Source organism: Cavia porcellus, unplaced genomic scaffold, assembly GCF_034190915.1.
Source record: "Cavia porcellus strain 051 isolate PalLab524CR breed Dunkin Hartley unplaced genomic scaffold, mCavPor4.1 scaffold_42, whole genome shotgun sequence".
Taxonomy (NCBI): Eukaryota; Metazoa; Chordata; class Mammalia; order Rodentia; family Caviidae; genus Cavia; species Cavia porcellus.
Window position 1 is genome coordinate 4,805,515 of NW_026947525.1, and position 8,017 is coordinate 4,813,531.

An 8,017-nucleotide genomic window follows, 5' to 3' on the forward strand; every position below is an offset into this window, starting at 1 on the left:
GTCTAAGAATGGCTCTGTATATATCTGTGATGGGAGCTATATGGGACAGGATACGGGACAGGATTCTGCTCTGTCCCCCATGTTCTCTCCAATGCTGTTCAGCTCCTGCCTTAAAATGTTCCATTGGATGGGGACACAGCACATCTCAGTGATTTGTGCCTGTGCTTATCAATTTTGGGAGGCTTAATCTTTCCTGCACCTGTTGGCTACAAGTGGTGATTTCCTTTTGAATTACAAGACTTTCTCACTTCTCTCACAAAACGAACTGGTGAGACCTCTTTTACTCCAATAAATCAAACCCCGGGAAGCACTTTCATCACCAATCACAACAGTAAACAATGAACCAATCACAAATGCTAGGTTTAGCTGCCTCTGTGACTTCATGAGGCTTTGGTGGGGACACCCAGATACAAACGATAACACCTTCGAAAGTAAATCCTCTGAACATGCCCATGGTTTGGACTAGAAGATAATTTCTTGCCTTAGTCTAGGGTTTATTTTATTTTATTTTATTAATTTATATTTTAAGACTCTCACTGTGTAGTTCAGGCTGGCCTTCAATTCACTATGTAAATTGGGCTGACTAGAACTTGCAACAATCCTCCTGCCTCATCTTTCTAAGTGCCAGGATTACACGCATGTACCATCACACCCAGCTATTGTTTGTTAAGCTGTATTTATTGATTTACTTGAGATTACTCAATTTAATTACCTTTGTTATACTTAAGTATACAAAAATGCTAATAAATGTAATAAAATTCCAGCCCAATGTAAACAATTTAGCAAGGCCCTGTCTGGGAATAAATTATGATAAAAGGACCAAGGCACTGGATTCAACCTTCAGCACAGCAAAATTAAATAAATCTATAAATAAACAGACTTTGTATAAAATAATCTATAAATAAACAATACTGCTTAAAAGTGAATCTACAGAAAAACAAAATTTCTTGTCAGTAAATCTATAAGAAAATAAAGCTTTTGTGGATAGCTCAGATGAGAAGTGTTTTAAATGCAATTTTATTTCATTATAATTGACATACAATGAACTAACAGGTTTAAATACAAAATTGGATGAAACTTGACATGAGCCAGGGATATACCTCAGTGGCAAAGTGCTCCTTGGCAAGCACAGGGTCCTGAATTTGGTTCCTGGTACCAAAAATAAACAAAACTGAAACTAAAAACAAACTAAAAATCCTCTAGGAATCTTGTCATACATGAGCCCTTTAAAAATCATCACCAAAGTGGTGATGTATACATGACCTTCATATTTTCCTTATGGCTCCTTATAATTGCTTCCTTCCATCCTAAGCAATGTGTCTGCTTTTTGTCTCTGGGAAACACTTTGTATTTTCTAGAGGTGACAGGTCTGTAACCACACAGGGTGCAGAAGGTTTTTGTTTTTGTTTTGGGGGGAGCTGGTAGGGTTTATTCAATCCTCATAACCATGTTAGGTTTCCTAAGTGCTGCTCCTTGTCAGTGGCTGAGCCATCACATCCCATTGTGTGGCCATCAGCTGAGGCCCTTTTTGGTGTTTCCAGTTTTGAGCTCAAAAATAAAGTTGCTATAGTCATTCTTGTGTTTGTATAGCTGTAGCACTGATTTCCAAGGGGAATATATTCAGTGTGCAGTTGAATATTTCAGGTCTTGCATGATTAACTCAGAAATTGTTTAACTGTCTTTCAAGTAGTTGTTCAAAACAGAGTAAATATTTCTGCCTCTTCCTGTGAGTATTTTTAAACCCTGTTCTTTTTTAAAGTCTTGTTCATTTATGTTTCAGCTCATTTTCTAAAATTTACCTAAGCAAAGTTTATTTCTATTACATAAAATTCAGTATTTTTTGACTTTGGATAGAATTTTAAAGGTGGAAAAAACACAAAATAATACATATATATATATATATATATATATATATATATATATATATATAATATATATGCACATATGTAAATCAACTATAATTTTAACATCACAAAACTTCTGCTATGTGATGATTGACTTCATTGTCAATTGATGGGCTTGAGAGCTGTCCAAGGGATTAATAAAGTGTACTTCTGTGCTCATCTGTAGGGGTCATGGAGGAATGACGCTAGGTACTCCATCTGGTCTCTGGCTTCTTCCTCCCTGCTGCTGTCCCTCTACTCTGCTTCCTGGCCACCATGGACTGCTTAGGGCACTATATAAGAATGTAAATACAAGATAGGAAACTGTAAGAATTATACAACAAAAACAGTGGTTCTCTGCTCTGCTCCACACTGACTACCACTGTTGCTGATGTCTTGAACATGTACATTCTCTGACCTTGGGACCTCACCCAAGAAAATCTTTCTTGAGTTCCCAAAGCAAGCCAACAAATGTTCACACAGTGCCCACGAATAGTCCATGTTACCTTCAGCCAATTCTTCTGCATCTTCAAGGAGAACATGGCCCTTTTGAGTCTGCAGAAGACCATTCTAATCCTACTTTATAAATCCATTATGTGTCACACACACACACACACACACACACACACACACACACACACACAAATTAAATCTGATCCACTTGTGAACGCTGACACAAACTGCCTCCAGCTACCTGTGCAACCTCCCATGAACAATTTCATGCCTCACTCATGTGAAAAATCCAAAGAAGAACTGTAGCAGTGCTGTGCCAAGTATGCGTTAGTTAACAGAGGTGTTGATATGAGGCCCACTGGGTTAAAATTCTGTCCACTCGTTTGTCAATGGAAAAGGTATTAAATGTTGGTGTCTTGGCTCACACAGCTATGAAAATGAAAATAATTTCTAACTCCTACTCTTGTAAGAATTAACATATGTAAAGCACCTCAGAGAGGCCATGGCCTTACACCTGTAAGTGTTACATATGCTTGTAAGTATGTTATATTAACATGTAAACATATTTTTAAGTTATGAAGACATCAGACGACGGATACCGAAAGCACTCATTTCTCTGTAATAAAATAAGGGCAACAAAGCAAATAACAATGGCATCTGAGCACTTGCTGTATGGTAGGAACCATGGGAAGACTCTGCAGGGTTTTCATTGGATCTTCACAACAGTGCCAAGAGATGAGTATTGCCATTCATCACAGTTTGTTATTTTTTAATAGAAAAAAACCACACAATATTTCAAACCAAAATAATGCGAGAATAAGAATAGTTTAAATTGAGGCTCCCAGAAGAGAAGCAGTGTGCCTAAGGTGTCAGGCCTGGGAAGATTTGAGTCCAGACATCTATAAATTTCAAGCCTCAGACTCAGTCCACTCCTCTGCTTCCTCTCACAGCAGGCCTGGGGCTCAGTCTCCCAGAAGCTCAACCTGCAGCCACACCCAGCGTCAGAGAAACCCTAACCCCCACTGCCATGCCCACCACCTCATTCTTGCCTCCTGGAGGGCTCTGCACCTCCTGGGTCCCAGCTTCTGGCCCCGCCCTTCACATCGCTTGGACCCACCCTCTGGCCGCCAGCGAAGATTACACTCCACCCAGCCCTACGTGGGCGGCCCGCGCCCAGGGATGGTCCCTAGCCACTGGCCTCCTCATCCCACTCAGTCCCGCCCTGCCCCCGGCCTCGCTTCACAGTGGATGCCCAGAGTGGCCATTTTGCCTCTAACGACCCCTTCTGGAGACCTAAGCACTCGTCCTTCCTTCCTCCGTCTAGGCTGTGGCTAGGCTGGGACTGGGGTCTGGGCCCGGTAGGCGGGCGGCAGCCAGTGTTGAGTGGCGGCGCGGCCTGGTGGCCCAGACTTTAGTGGCGCAGGTGCCCTTGGTCGGGGTTTCGGGGAGGCGGCGGGCGCGGCACTGAGGCGACCTAGCCTCAGGTCTTCAGGGCCCTCTCTCCTTTCCTCCCTCCTCGCTGTCGGGGTCCAGGCCTGGCGCTAGCCCGAGATCCTTGCGGTGCCCCCCTCTCCCCGGTGCTGTTGAGAGCCCAGCCCTGGTGTGGGACCTGTGGCAGGGCGGCTCAGGGTCTCACATGGCCTCTGCTGTCAGTGAGCTGCGGACATTTACCCCAATAGGACGATTTTATTCCACTTGGAGCTCCTCCCTGCAGAGACTGAGAGAAGATCTAGATGTTAAACTAAGACAGCAGTTATTTTACCTGTACATGCTTTGTCTCCAGTCCATTCCATTGATAAGGGCTTTCTGCTTGTTTTAATATTGGCGCCTCTTGGGTGTTTAAGCTTTGTGAGATGTTTGAATGTGGCATGGGGCTTTGAGGGATGAGGAAGTGTGATCAGCAGTTTAAAAATTTAAATCCACACACAAAAAAATTCACCCACATTGTTGAACCTGCTGCAGAATACACATCTTGTCCGTATTCGGCTGTCTCTTACCATACTCCCCAGTTCTGCTCACATCATTTGTGTATTTGCGTACTGTTGAATATTTACATTATATGCATAGGTAGAGTTTTACTTAGTTATCCTGTTACTGCCCATGTACACAAGTCTAGTTCCTCTTTGAAGAACTGCATTGAGGATATATCTTTTTTTCTTGGGATAAATTCCAGACATTGGAAATAGTAAATCAAAGTTCTGTGTTCTTTCCTTGGTACTTGATATGAATTGCTTCTTAGACAAGACAGGTTAACAATAGACACTTTGCAAAATTTAGGTATTTTCCCAATTATCTGGAGAAATTTGGAGTTCAGCAAGGTGTTGAGTCATTTTCTATAACAGCTGAGAGGCCACACAATCTACTGTTGGATTTTATTTTTAACTGATGTACATTGATCATCCTTTTGTTTTGATTGACTCCATTCCGTTTTATTTCATTTGGTTTTATACTCTTGACAATTAAAAAAAAAACTCTTTCTTGAAAGGCATGGTGGTGCATGCCTGTAATCCCAGCACATGGGATGGTTAGACACGAGGATCACAGGGAGTTCAAGGCTAGCCTGAAATACTTGTTGAGTCAAGGTCAGCCTGCAGTATATAGCAATACCTTGTCTCAAAGGAAAATAAAACAAACAAACAAACAATTTGTTCTTCTTTTTTATTTTAATGTAGCACAGGTAGATATGAATAAAGTATGAAAACACTTTTATAAATAGATTAATTTTTTTCATAACAGAATAGTGGTTAATGCACTGTGTTCAATGATCCCAGGAATTTCTGTATGAGCTATATGCCCATGCACTTTAAAAATTTGTTTTTTTTTTAATTTTTGAGACAGTCTCTAAATAATTTACTCAGCTCTCCAAGTTGGGTTTAAACTTGTGGTCCTTCTTCCTTACTCTCCCTGAGTGCTGGGAGTACAGGTATAGGATATCTTCCTTTGGTAATTCACAATAATTATGAATGTTTGTGGGGTAACATGTGCTTTTGATGTATGTCTCCTTTGTAGAAAGAATCAATCCAGTTAATGTGTCTACCACCTTACTAACCTACAAATACTTTCACAGTGACTACAACTGCAAATCCCATTGTTTAGCAGTTTTGAAAGCTATCCATCTTATTAACTGTGGTCACCATGCAGTTTAGTAATCATTGAAAATTTCTTCTGCATTGTTAATGAGACTTTGTATTCTTGGATGAAAATCTTCCTTTCCCCATCCCTCATGGAACTGATCATTCTTTAAAATCAAAGTGCCCAAGAAAGATGTGGGGGCTCAAGCTGCTTGGGGCACACTGCTCTCCAGAAAGACCAGACGATGGTGTTCTGCAGCCCTTCAGCTTGCTCCCAATTTTTTTTCCTTAACTCAATTCTGGGAATCGAATGCAGGCCCATGCACTGAACTACAGAAAATTCTGTTTTTAAATTTCTTTTTCAGTTTGAGTCAGGATTTGCATAAGTAAGTACACTGCTGAGACTCCAATCTTGGGCATAGATTCTTACATGTCTGTGTGTGAAGACACACTGATGTCAGAGACATTTCATTTTCAAAACCAAGATCTTCCATGCACACATCCTACTCTCATCGGCTTATTACTTCGTGATCAGATTCCTTTTCCTCTTTCCCTGTGGGCCCAGAGATACTGAGGTCAGCATCCCCACAGCTTTCCCTGGTATTCATGACCAACTCTGATCCCTTGAACTCTCTATGTGGAGTATAGCAAGGTTCCCAGTGTCCTCCTGCTTCAAATTTTGCTGTGAATCACTGTCTTAAACAGAAAGCTTGAAAAGTTATGCGGATCTCTGTGTGGGATAAATCTCTATTGTGAGCACTGCAAGGTCCGGGGACACCTGTGTAGAGCTGTGATGGGAGCTACTGTACAGGGCTCTTCTCTGCACACCATGTTCTCCCCAGTGATGTTCAGCACTTGCCTTAAAACCTACCATCAGATGAGGACACAGTAAATGTCAGGGATGTGTGCTTGCATGAATCAGCTTTGGGAAGCTCAGCATTTTCTATATTTGTTTACATGTGGTGATTCTCTTTTGAATTACAAGAATTTTTCATCTCTCACCGAATGGACTCATGACATCTCTTTGTCACTTCTAATACCAACTATTTATCTGCCTGCTGCTTATAAGCAAATATTTCTTATTGTGGATTCTACATTATTCTTGGTTCTGTTTTTCAAATGTAAAGAATCAGATCTTTCTTTCTCCCTTGTACCCCTGAAATCATGGGAAAGCTTTTCCAACATGAAAAGATGACTAGATAAACAACATTCTTTACATTTTACCTGTACACATTGGTCTACATGGGACTTTCTCTTCTATAGAAGAGCAATAGCAGCCAGTCTCCTCTAGGAATATTTGGCCAAACATAATCTGATGCACGAATATTAAAGACCCAGAGTACTAAACCACAGGGTGAAAAAGTCAGAGTGGGTGGGGAGTAGCAAGAGATTACAAGGATATGGAAGTGTCCAAAACTGAGCAGAGTGCTGGAACTCGATGGATGTGGAAATTGTACAAATTTGTGACATGATGACATGCTACTGAATTGAATATGTTGAAATGCATGATATCTTAACTTTTAATTAAAATTACCTTAGAATTTGATGTTGAGAATAATTATAGACATAGGAGTAAAAATCAGAACTGAAAGAAATACAAGGGGAGGGGTTACAAGCGGATGGGAAGTTAAAGGCAGGTGCTTGGCCAGGCTTGGCCTAAGTTGAGTTCAAGACACCTGTCATGGCATGAGTAAAAGTGCCAGTTATGGAATTCCTTAAGATAGGGTGCCTGATCCAAGTTTTCACTTTGATCCCAGAGCTGGTGAGGTCACTGGAGGTGGGGATGACCAAAGCTGTACAGTTGGGACTTGAGGTTAATCAGGTACCAGCCCTGCAACAGCAGAAGGAGAACAATCACCAACTGTCCTTGCTCCTTGCAGGGCCCAGAACTCCTCAGTGCCTGTCACAGACAACTCTGTGCACAAATCCACCCCAGCAAGCTTTCTCATTCAGCTTTGACCAACTCATTTCTGCATGCCTCAGGGTTGTAGGAGGTCCCAAGACTGGCAGTCTTTCTCCTTGTCAAGTGTTCCATGCACTCCTCAGAGGCCCATAGGCCAAAGCCAAAATCTTCTGAAGGCAGGGCTCAGTTTCAGTGAGCTCAGGTTGGTCCAATTCACCTGGGACATCTTGTAGAATTCAACACCCGCCTCCTGCTCCAGTTGCAGAAAGCCCAGCCCAGCCTTCTCTCTGCCTTGAATAGGACAGTGCTGGTCCAAGAAGCCTTCCCCTGCTAATAGTAGTCCCTGAAAGTGCTGTGACCACCTGTCCTCCACTCTTTAGGAAAGCATGAAATCCATCTTCCTTTCCCACCCTCGTGGTGTTGTCTCTGTGAGAAAGAGAATGGTGTCTGCAGTGTTACTCTATTTGTGCTTACTCTACAGGGTTGGTGCACTGTAAATATCTGTGAAGTGAGTGGTCAGAAGGAGTGTGTTCTGCCTGCCATTCCTTCCTCTTCAGTTCATATAGTGATGCATCATTCCATTATGTGTGCCTTCTGGTGACACCTCTTCCTCTATTATGTGTTGCACATATACAGAGGCCAGGAAGTTAGTCACATTCACAGTAAAGTGGGTAGTACCTGATCTGTTCTCTAGAGGGACTTTTGTC